Below are 13,398 nucleotides of genomic sequence, written 5' to 3' on the forward strand. Positions count from 1 at the left end.
TGTCTACAATTAACAAAATTAAAAATAACTAACATCTGTATTTTAATTAACCCATTAGTGCCGAGCGCCACTTTTATGGGCCGATCGAGCTGTAAGTTTCAGGGAAGCTTTATAATGGTCAAAACGGAATTCGTATTTTTTTGTTTTGCTCTAGTGGCGTGCACAGGAAAGTTGCAAAAAAACCCGGTTCGGCTTGGCCATAAATACCAACCAGGCATTAACACCCGTTTTTGGTGCTTTCCCCCAGTTTTAAAACCCGGTTGACCTGTATAAACCCGGTTATTTTGACCAAAAATCGAAAAATGTAATTTTTGAACGCCAAAAGTGAGATGAACACTTTTTAGAACTTTGATACGATCCGTAATTGAAAACTACACAACCTCATGTAATCTAAAGAGCTACAAGTATAATACGAAGCGATTTATTTCAAATTTAGTGTTTCGGCTATAGGTGCCGCCGTTTTCGGGTAAAAAAACCCGTTGCTCGAAGTTTTAAAAGACACACACTACAAAAAAAGAACATATAAAATTTGGGTGTTACATATCAGAAAACGAGCATAAAACTATTGGGTGACACCTATAGAGATTACTAGGGTTATTAGGGTGGCTCAAACCCTTACTAATGACGTAAACTGTTATTTTTATTGGTTGAAAAGTTAAAACCGGGTAATAAAAACCGAAACCGAGCCGGGTTTTAAAATTTTCGGGTATTTATGGCCAAGCCGAACCGGGTCATAATAGGGCGTAAAAAAACGATAAAAAAATCATATAAAAAATTATAATTTGAATAAAACGAATTCACAAATAGATGTACTTGTCAATAAACATTAGATTTCACAAAAAAAATCAGCGACTTTACTATAAAAACAAAAAAGTTAGAAGGGGTATTTTGAATTATCATGATTTTCAAATTTTGTTGAGCTATACCAGCAAACGGAAGTAAGCTAAACTGCCTGCTCCAGGGGGAAATGAAAGTCAGGGTAGTAGAGGGGGGATTCATTCTGAGAATGATGCCATTATGAAGCCGGAAACCGGTTTTTTTCCATTTTTCGGAACCGGGTTTTGATGCCCGGTTCGGCACTAATGGGTTAATGCCAAAATAATTCATTTTGTCTATCCGTCAGTCAGTCAGTCAGTCCGTAACTCGGCTCATATTGAAGATAGATAGCTGGAATTTTTAGTGTAGATTCCTATTACATATGCCCATCAAATCAATACATTATTTTGTCCATCTGGCTGTTATTTGGGGTGCTAGATTGATTCTTCGATTTTCATGTTTTCGTAATTTTCTCAACTCCTTTTCAAGTTTTCATTAAGTTTTATTAAGATTTGTCTATTAATTGGGGTGCTAGATCGATTTCCAGATTTCCAGATTTTTAGGTTTTCTTGGTTTTCTCTATTCCTATTCAGGATTGAGGACTGAAATCATCAGGGATTGAATATGCTGATATTTTCGCTTATCTATAATACAAAGTAAAATGATGTCTGTCCGTCTGTCCGTCTGTGCGTCCGTCCGTCTGAAGCTTAAGATCTCGGTAACCACTGAACCGATTGGATTCTACTCTACGAATTTCACCTTAATTTTTTTTGATCACCTCTTGGGGCACAGCCCCTAGAGGTTAATGGCGAAGCCGCTAGTAAAATTATACATATATAGAAACCATATTAAAAAAAGTGATTATATAATACAAAATATTTTTTAAAAAAAAGCAAAAATAAATATTTAAAATAAACTTACCTATGCTTTACATTTTAATTAAAATAGTGAGTATTTTATGCAAGTTAGAAGATGATTAAAGTCCCTCCACAGATTATGACGTCATACGATAGAAGAACCTATGAGAGGCCAGCATAAATTTTACCATTAGTCAATTACAGTGTATACTGGCCTCTCATGGGCTATTCTATTGTATGACGTCATAATCTGTGGAGGGACTTTAATCATCTTCTGCAAATTATATATTATATTCTTTTCTTATAGAAGTGACATGATGTATCTCTGTCTGTGTGTCGTGTAGCTGATGATTTTGCTAACCGCGCAGGACCGATATGGTTCTCCTTTAATCTTCTATAAGCCTGTAATCTTCAGATCAGGTCTGTCTTTTGAGATCTCAATAACTTCTAAATTGGGCCCTGCTTTTCACGGAGGATTATGACGTCATACGATAGAATAGTCAATAAAAGGCCAAAATAAAGTTTATGCTGGCCTCTCATTGGCTATTTTTTTCGTATGAATTCATAATCTGTGGAGGGACTTTTATCATCAGCAAAGCTTACGGATCATAAGAGATAAGACAATGAACGATAAATTGATATTGGTAGACAAGGTTAGACACTTCTAGTTTGGAGGAACCAACCAATCACAATTCAATAAAAGTACAACAAGGATGACAACATCCATAAAAGCAAAGCTCTGAAACGATATGACAGACGATCATTAACTCTTGTAGAGTGTCAGAACTGAATATACAAAATAAGAATTTATAAGTTTTGACAAAATTATACATAAATTTGTTGCAAACTTTCTTAAATGAAGAAATCTGTTTAAGGACATACTGACATTTTTAGGACTTGATTATAGAGATGCTTCGCACATTTATACCTTATTGTAATTGGAATCAGTAATCCAAAAATAACAGTTAGGTAGGAATTGGAAAGTGTACCAACTCCATAATCGTTATCTAAAAATCCGTTTGTCCATTTCAACATTTTGACAACATTTTTTTGTATGTATGATATGATAGATCTAATCTAAACAATATTTAAAATACAAGCGCATATAACATTCAACATTAAATTTCATAAAAAATAGTTAAGCTAAAAAAATAAGCATTTTGATATAAAAACAAACAAGGATGACAACATCCATAAGTAGCGAAGCAAAAAAAGCTTAGATTGACAAGCGAATAAAATGAGTTATACAGGGGGTTGTGGGGAAATTTTCAATTTTATATTTTAGTAATATTTGTTGTGATTTTATGTTTATAAACTGATTAAAAAACCCAATAAAATACGTAATAATAAAATTATTTCTAGAGTAACTTAATAATTAAGTTTTAAGAAGTTTGATCAGTAAGACGACCTTTGATCACTTCTTCTAAATTGACTTCAATTAATAGGAAATAAATAGATAGATAGATGTATTTCAACATAAGCATACAAAATGATAATAATATTTCTTACACATATTTACATCATTTTATGCATAGTTTGGTACTTTCATAACCTGGGTTGGCCGTTGCAAAAGCTGGAAGTACCGAAGTAAATATGTACTGCTGTTCTTCTATCAACAATCAACATAATACTGTAGTCACAATTTCTGATTTTGAAGGAATGTATTATATTGTATACCCCCTATTACCACAGGCACCCCCCCCCAAAAAAAAAAAAAAAAATTAAAAACCGATTGTTTATGTCACATCGAGGGTTGTCTAAACCGCTGATTTTTAAATACACTCTTGCAGAAGCGTGCGTCGTTACGATGCCCTTATTTCAAACATACGTAGTTAAATTAGTAACTTTGACCAGGTATAGGGATCAACTTCATGGAGATGTTTGTGTTTATGTGATTTATTAACACCATAAAACAATACAAACAAACATCTAAAAAGGAAAAAACAATATTAATTAAATATAAAACATAGGTACCGTTTAAATTCTAAAAATTTGATTCCAAAAAATTTTAATCTTTATTCCTTAATTAACAAAATCCTTTGGTGTTGCTCGTTATTTGCTTAAAAGTAAAATCTTTAGTGTGGCTTATAAATAGCTAAAAAATGAACATAACAATAAAATTTCTGAACTCATTTCTAAGTTCTTTATTGTCTTATTTCTTATTGTGCTTCGCTTTTATGGATGTTGTCATCCTTATTATTGGGATATTGCACTAGTCGTCAGGGATCTTCAGTGATAAGACAATTGACTGTTAAATAATATACATCTCCAATGATAATAAACTAAATAAAATCATAAGTTGAAAAGTTTGGAACTAACCAATCAAAAACAATAAAAGTACCCAACTCTCTTGAGCCAACGATTAAAACCAGTTTTTTTAGCCCCGAGGTGCCGAAGGCACGGGCTAAAAAAACTGGCTTTAATCTTATGATTGTACATTTTTATATTCATAGAAAGCTGGATGTAATACGATGCTAGACATAGTTTTTTCGTATGGCTGAGAACCGGTTCTTATCCACCGGATTCGAATGAATACGAGAAAAATTGTTTATAAAACTTTAGGTACCAGTGTAATTTATAATCTATTATCCTTCCCTCCGTGATGACAAGGTCACAAGGTGTTTGTATACTTTCTACTTTAGTCTAATGTTTTCAATAAGTTTACTTGAAAAAAACACTTAGGCGTGCTGCGCCCCTGGCGCCTAGGGTATCTGTACTAAGGAGGGGATAGAAAAATAGCCTAAAACCATTTAATTGGTTCAGTGGTTACTGATTACTTTCAAAATGCATAGTCTTATTAAAATGAAAATAAGTGAGGTATATTTTTTTGTGCGTAAGTTAGGTTATATTCACGATAGCCCCGCAGGGTTCAGACACCGCTCGCTAGGCACTTAAAGGGAAAGCACCTAAAAATCATGTCAAGAAGTGATTATTACCGAATGCTTTTGTTAACACTTTAGTTTAGGTCAGGTTAGGTTGGGTTATGTTGGATACTGGGTAGCAACACATGTTAGGATGAGTTAAATTGGGTACTGGGTACCAACACAGGTTAGGTTGGGTTATATTGGGTACTGGGTACCAACACAGGTTAGGTTGGGTTATATTGGGTACTGGGTACCAACACAGGGATTATTACCCTCCACTTTTTATCCATTTTTTTAAACTAGCGGCTATGCCCCTAGAGGCCTCTGGGGGGGCCGGGGGGGCAAACAAACAGACAAAGATCCTTTTACTTTATTATAAGGACTAAGAGGAGGAGGGCTTTTTATTTCTCTTTGATACTTTGAGAGAAAACATCAATTGATGTAAATTTAAAAAATCAATTAAAAATACTCATGAAAAAAAAGGATAGTTAGTTTCCTTCAGCCGAGCAATACACATCTCTCTCTCTATGGAGAGTTGAAGTCTATTGTACCCTTCCACTTTGAGTACAAGTTTTAACTACCCCCCTCTCCCCCACTTCCACTAGTGAGTGAGGGGGTATACATTGCTCACACACACACACACCCGCGGACACTCATACACAACTAGTATTGACGTAACGGGCTGTGATTGGCTGATAGTATCGCGTAGTATCACGTGATTAGCTGACGGGAAAAGAAGCCGGCAATAAGAACACCTCATTGGTTGGAAACATTCTCTACCCTCTTCTTATTGGTAACAGGTATCCCTTTTCTACCTCCCCTCTCTAAAGCGTGTTGAGCCATGACAGGCGGAAGGGGCGCGAAGCCCATTCTTAGCCAAACCACCGAGTCGAACGTTTCAAAATCTGTTAATAATTCTGCTGCAAACTCTATCAATAATTATACTGATAGTGATATAGAACTCGAAACGGAGATCGAGAATAGTAGCAGCAAGGGAGTCGACCTAAATCCCGCCGCATGGAGGCAGATGGAGAAACTTATCAGCAAACAGGTTAGCATTACTGTTGAAAAGCAATCTAGACAGATTAACGATCGTATCGACACATTAAGCTCACGCATTGAGGGGATAAGGGATACATACGAGTCTCAAATTCAAGACATAAGAGAGAAATTAACCAACCCTGATTTAAGAACGGACGAAGCGCAGAATCTAAGAATTACAGCTGCAGAGACTGAGATAAAATTGCTTAAGGATCTCACGACGGAAAAAAACCGTTGTGACGAATTTTTAACTTATCATCATCTAATTACAGGAGTCTCCCGGGAACAGCGTTCCCGGGAGTGGAGCATCAGGGTATACGAGTGGCAGTCCCCCTGGATGGACAAGCAGATGGATGCGGAGGGCGTCTACACCCAGCTGATACAGCCCGTTCTCGACAAGGTTATCTCCACAGGTGATTCTAAATCGTATCCCACAGATTATCACAGTGTGATTGAGCGCGGTCACCCGTTAGCGGCGAGAAAAACGGGCATTACGCCATTTATTTTTCGTTTTTATTCAAGGCGTATTTTGTATGATTTCATGCTGAACAAACGTTCACACGTGGAATCCTTGATAGCAAAGGCGGCAAATAAAAGCCTCTGGAAAACGTCAAGCGCCGTTAAGTTCGATCCTAAGAAAAGGCTGAGAGTGTCTCATGACCTGGCACAGACAAATAGACAATGCATGTCCTTTTTGCATTTGTCTGGATTGGCAGCAAAGTGTAAAGCTACTTCTGTTGGTGTTAGTTTTAAACCCAAGGGTTTAAAAACAGGCTGGGTCAAGGTAACTAACTCCTTCTCCCCAACTTTAGAGGGGTTGGTCACGCCCCTTCCCAGAGTCAGCAGCTTGCTATCAGCTAAGGCAATTATTTTTGAGACCCTAGACGCCGTCAACCGTGATTCCTATATCAAGAGCCTTAATATTAATGTGTCAGATATTTACAGGGCGTCGACTAGGCAGAGGGAGGACAACCACGAGGATCCCGAGGATGAGGATGGAAGTTTCCACGAGGCTGCTGACCCGCTTGACAGCGAGGAGACCAGTGCCGGGGTCTACGCAATACCGGTACCAGCAGCAGCCGCCAAGAAACGCCAGACTCAAACACGCGCCGAAGCCAAGAAGTCAACTGCCGGTGTGGCAAAGCAAAAATGAAGGAGAGTATATTTCTAATCCATTATTTGGAAAGGACACATTACGAGTGACAAATGCAAAGAAAAATCGTTATTTATATGCCAAAATTAATATTATGTTGCTATTTACTTGGAAGCTTTTAAACTTAACTAGGTTGTGGCTTATTTGGTTTTACCTAAGCGCAACACGTTTTTGGCACCCAGTATGTGATTATTTAGCAGAAGCATATTTTTGGTATGAATACTGTTTGTTTGTCCTAGGCACACTTAATGTTAAGTGGCTGCCATGGTGGTTTCCAATGACACTACCATTTTAGAAATATAAATGCAACCCTTCTGTAATTTTGATTATTAATAATTTTGATTATTAATTATTTGTTCCTTTGTGGTATCAATGTATTACTTATATATTATTCTATAACTAAGATACTCAAAGATTGGTAGGGTAACTAACACACATAAGTTACCATTTTTATTATTATCTTGTTTTTCAGTGTTGGGTGGTACATGGGACGCTCCGAGGCCTTGAACGGATGGAGGAAAGTATCAGTCTGGGAATGGTGGCGTGCACATCTAAATTTGTATGGTATATCAGGTGGATGATTCATTGGATAGATTGAATAGCAACGTAAATTACAACCTAGCGTCGCATTTATATGGTGAAGTCTATACAGAGTTTTGTGAAGAATTAAATATTGACTGTAGCTATAAATCTGAACAGCAAACAATAGATACACTTAAATCATTTAACAGACCAATATTTTCAATGTTTAATTTAAATTGCAGATCATTATCATCATGTTTTTCTCAACTTTTAACAATTATAGACAATTTTAAGGCTAATAATGTCGAGCCGATATATTTCACCCTGCAGGAGACCTGGGTTAGGCCCAATCATAACTTAAATTTTATCCAAATAGATGGCTATAACTTCCACTCCAAGCCACGCCCGCAGGGGCGTGGCGGTGGAGTGGGAACATATATAAAGTCTAATTTTAAGGTAGTTGAATTATTTCCAGAATTTTATGAGCAAAATAGTTTTGAATCTCTTATTCTTAAAGCAAATTATAACAATTTCAAATTTATATCTGTTAATATTTATCGTACGCCTAGTGAAGAAACAATTCCACTCTTTCTTGAAAAATTACTAGATTTACTTGACAAATTAGATGATTTTAATTGTCCAGTCTTCATTGCTGGCGACCTAAATATTAACGTGTTTCTTTCGGTATTACCTAATAGTAACGCATCGCAATTAATGGATAATTTTATAGCTTATGGCTATTTAAACTTAATATTGAGAGCAACTAGAATTCAGAATCATAGCTACTCTTTAATTGACTTGATGCTTTGTAAAGACTTTGTACAAAACCTGGCGAGTTCTATAGTTATGCCTACTGATCTTTCAGACCATTATTTAACAATATTATCTTTCTTTGAAAATTCATTTAAAAGCAATAAAAAATCAAATGATCTTAATAAAAGGAAATTAAATGACGAAAATCTTGAATCTTTAAATAATGCCCTGAATTCAGTAGACTGGACCATAGTGACTTCAACGCAAGATGTAAACTTAGCGTACGAGAGATTCTTAGTAATTTTTAAAGATCTTTATAATTTGCATTGTCCGTTAGTCACAATAAGGCAAAACAAAAAGTACATCCCACAACAAAAGTATATGAATACTCATTTATTAAAGTGTAAGGAATTTAAAGATATGCTTTTTAGAACTAAAACTAATTTTCCCTCAATAGCTAATAAAGAGAGATATAATAGATATAGGAATGAGTATTTCCGCTCCGTACGCAGAGCCAAAAAAATATATTATCAAGGACAAATTAAGAAAGTTGGGAAAGATGGGAGGAAGCTTTGGGGAGTATTAAGAGAAGTTTTGGGTGTATCCAAGCACTCAAAAGAGATGGACTATCTTGAAATAGGAGACAATAGGATCACAGACAAAGTAGAAATAGCCAACAAATTTAATGAACACTTTAGTTCATTAGGTAGGAAACTAACACCAGAGATTCCAACGACAGACAAACACTTTTCTGATTTTTTACCCCCCCGCATAGAACAGAGCCTATTCATAGGGCCACTTTCACAATTAAAAACCTTTGAAATAATTACAAATATTAAGCCAAAAGCCAGCAAAGATATTGATGATTTTAGTATGAAACTTTTAATTAGGACAGCGGCACCGATTTCGGTGCCGCTGTGCCATATTTATAATACATCTATTAGCACTGGAACTTTCCCCGATCTTATGAAGATATCGAAATCCGTTATAATTTATAAATCCGGTCCAATTTCTGAGCTTGAATCATATCGTGGTGTATCCATGATTTGTTCATTTTCTAAACCATTAGAACGTTATATATATAGTGAAATTTATGACTTTTTAGAAGAGCAGAGTTTTTTTTCACCAAGACAGTATGGATTCCGAAAAAATTATAGTACATGCCACAATGTTCTTAATATGCTAAATCTCGTCTCCCAGGCCTTTATAGACAAGAAGGTTTGCTCGGTAGTGTTACTTGACATCCGCAAGGCATTTGACCTTGTGGATAGAGAAATACTACTGAGTAAACTTTCCCATTATGGCATAAGAGGAACCTTGTTGAATTGGTTTAGAAGTTATTTTAATGGTAGGGCCCAACGTGTATATTTTGGGGGGGAGTACAGCACCACCCTGGAAGACATCGTGATCGGTGTCCTCCAGGGCAGTTGCCTCGGTGTGCTCCTCTTCATCATATACATCAACGACCTCGAGGCCAGCTGTAGGGAGGCTTTGTTCAACTTGTTTTGTGATGATACTCTTATTTTTTTAGCTAGTAAAACTTTCCGAGAATTGGTTGACAAGTTGAATGAAGTCTTACCTATGGCGGTCTCGTGGTATAATAGTAATAAATTGCTCATAAATTCATTAAAAACTAAAGTAATTATATTTAAATCACCTAGGCAAAATATTAATGAAATTGATTTAGAACTTTTAGAGCAGTTTCCAGTTTTTATTGACGGAAACAGCTATGGGGAAAATAACCAAGAAAAAATAACTAAACTAGAGCCAATTGATTTTAACGGGGATAACGGTAGAGAGAGATGGGCAAAGCATCTTGGAGTTTTATTGGATGATAAGGTTTCTTTTAAATTCCACTTTGGAGAACTACAAAAAAAACTTCAGAAAGCTATCTATTCACTAAGAGTTATGAGACATCTATTGGATAAAAGACATCTTAAACTGTTGTACTTCGCATACTGTCATTCACTGTTAGACTTTTCAATAATTTTATTTACGGGGATTACTGAATCCATGGCAACCATGATTAAAAAAATGCAAAAAAAATGTGTTCGAATTATTTCTAATAGCGCAGCTACAGCACCTTCTGCTGTTCTCTTTAAACAACTAGGTATATTGCCATATGCAGAATTAAGAGATTACAATATTATGTTATTTATGCATAAGTACCAACATGGAACACAGCCCGAAATTTTTGATGGTCAATGGACCTTTAGACATCAAATTCACAACTACAATACCAGGGGGCGTGACGAGTTTAATGTAGATACTGCAACAAAAGCATTTTTATTCAAATCCCCATTAATCCAATTTCCTTTAATTTATAATTCACTCCCAAATGAAATTAAAAACATTCGCGATTTTAAACAGTTTAAGAAAAAAGTTTTTGCATATCAACTAAATAAAATAACGTAAATTTTCTTATTTCTTGTAACTTATTCTTTTATCCTTTGAATCATTCCAATAATTTAACTTTATTTTATCCCAAATTCAATGCTAGAAAGCTTAATTTAAAGAAAATATCAAATTTAATGCGGCAGGAAGGTACTGTTAAATGAATTATTAAGTGTATTCCCTTTTTTCATATATGATTCTTCATATATAATTTTCTTCAATTTTCTCCGGTAGGATTTATAATCAGAAAATTTTCTCTAGAAAGCTACGAGCAAATTACATTCTTCACAAACCATTATTAATTAACTTAAACGCTCAAAGAAACAATTTTTATCCTTCTGAAAGAAAATTATTTCTATCCGGGAGCAGAGATTGGCGTATTCTTTAGGTATTTTTTTGTCCGAGAGCAGAGATTGACTACTTAAGTACACCTTATTCTTCATAAATCATTATTAATTAACTTACACGCTCAAAGAAACAGTTTTTTTTTTATCCTCCGGAAAGAAATTCATTTCTATCCGAGAGCAGGGATTGGTGTATTCTTTAGGTATTTTTTGTTCGAGAGCAGAGATTGACTACTTAAGTATTATTTTTCTTTAGGTACTTTTGTCCGAGAGCAGAGATTAGTTACTTAAGTATTTTTTTCTTAGGTATCATCCCGAAATAAAAATTCTTTCCTTGCCGGAATCGATTAATAATTCTTAGGTAGTTTCTTACGACTCTCTTTCTTAAGTTTTCTTAAGTTTTTCTTAACCTTCTTAAGTTTTTATTAAGATTATTATTTTAAGGTTAAAACATATACTTAAGTATTTTTTATCCTATTAGGCATTTCGAAATGGTTGGATTTAAAGTTGCTGTTCACCTATCCTTTGTTAATTCTACTTGATAACATATATGTAAATCATTCGTGATTTGCAAGAGTACTGACTATATTGTTTAGATTGTGCACGACGGCATTCGCAGGTGGTACGGGAATCCAGAAGGGAGGGGCTGAGGAGAAAGCTAGGGGTATAGCCTGGCACGGGGAAGCAAGATAATAACATGTTCTTTTGGCTATAATAAAACAGAGATAGTCAAGTCATATTGCGTATGGCTGGCCAGCAATAGTGTCCGCCAACACCGAGGTCACGCTCCAGCCTGAAGGGCTACGACTGTACCTGGCCATACGCGCAGGACACCTGTCACAATATTGAAAATTATTATTATTATTATATGTTGTTTATATGTTGTTCTATTCGAAATCATATTCGAGTAGGACTTATTTTATTTTATTCGAACTAGTCCAATGAATTAAGATGGAAAATAAATTAATCCATCACTTAAATTATGTGTAATATGAATAATTTAATAACATGTTAGTAACTCGATTGGCGGAGTGTCCAAAGATCGGGGATAAAGCTGTATGATCTTATGGTTAATAAATGATTTGATTTGATTTGATTTGATTTGATAAAGGGATTGGAAATTTATCTCCGCTTCCAGTAATATAATTTTTTTTTTAAATTCTCCCTTTGCTAATAATTCTTTTTTGGTATTTATTGGGATGTAGTATACTGGCGGTTTCACCCCTAGATCTTAAATTTTAGTTTTAGTTTTTAAAAAAAAATATTTTTTTTTTGGGGGGGGGGCGGAGATTTTTTTCTAAGGCGATTTCTCTTTGGAGGGTGAATGGAGGTAAATACCCCCAAAATAGTTTCCCAGGACCTTTAAGAAGTTTCACTGCAAAGGAGAACTATATTAATTCATCGATTACTAATTCATCCTCGCTACAGACAATAAAGCTTTCTACTTTATATAAAACTAGCGGCTTCGCCCCTAGCCTCTAGGGGCTTTGCTCCAATAGGTTTGATCAACCTAATTTTTCGTATTTTAGATTTAATAAGAAAAAAATAAAAAATAAATTTTTGGGGGGGAGAATTTTATTTTTGAGGGGGGGGGGGATTTAGTCGACCCCACTTTATTAATTTTAGTATTAAAAAAGGATTTTTTTTTTTTGGGGGGGGGTATTTTTCATATTTGGGGGGGTTGGGGGTGTCCCCCCCCCCTCCCAAGAAAATAGTTATAAAACTTCCCGGGACCTATGAAAAGAAACTCTGTAAAGGAGAACCCGATTGGTACAAACAGACAGACAGACATAATTCTACTTTGTATTATTTATAGAATTAAATTATCTCCATACACATACCCCTCCCCCTCTCCCTGTGGTAAACGGCGCCACGAAAGTTCAAAATGTACGTACTCTGAGAACATGTATATAATATATATACATATATGTATAACATATAAGTTCAAAGTGAACACGGTTAAATATGTTTCCAGTATATGTCTTCCAATCCGATCAATATCCGCTGGGTTTGAACCAGTTCTAATCCATACTGAAAAATCATGTAACATATTATATATATCCAGTTTTCTACGAGTATAAAAATGTATAATTATAATATAAAAACCAGTTTTGTAACTGCGGAAAGCTGGCTATAAAACGATGCGATAAAGAACTAATGATGTACTATACAATAAGTAGATGTAATAACTCAACAAGATTTTGTTTTGAAGGTTTTTATCAGTTCAGTTTGTTGCCATACAGTGTGAGAGTTAGTATTGTTTTCAAATGTTAAAATGTTTGTAACAGGATGTCTGTTTGTCTGTGTGTACTAAAGGATCTCGCTCACCGCTGAACCGATCGGGTTCTCCTTTACAGGGTAGCTTCTCCTAGATCCCGGGAATGTTTATAACAATTTTCTTGGGGGCAGGGACACCCCTAAACCCCCCCCCCCAAAAAAAAATGAAAAATACCCCCCTTAAAAAAAATTTCTTTTTCTTTTTAAAACTAAAATTAAAATAGTGGGGTCGACTAACCCCCCCCCCCAAATTTTTTTTTCTTAAAAATCTAAAACACGAAAAATTAGTTTGATCAAACCTCTTGGGGCAAAGCCCCTAGAGGCGAGGGGCGAAGACGCTAGTGTTAATACAAAGTAGAACGATGTCTGTCTGTCTA

Source organism: Acartia tonsa, chromosome 14, assembly GCF_053477335.1.
Source record: "Acartia tonsa isolate MP-2025a chromosome 14, ASM5347733v1, whole genome shotgun sequence".
NCBI classification, from domain to species: Eukaryota; Metazoa; Arthropoda; class Copepoda; order Calanoida; family Acartiidae; genus Acartia; species Acartia tonsa.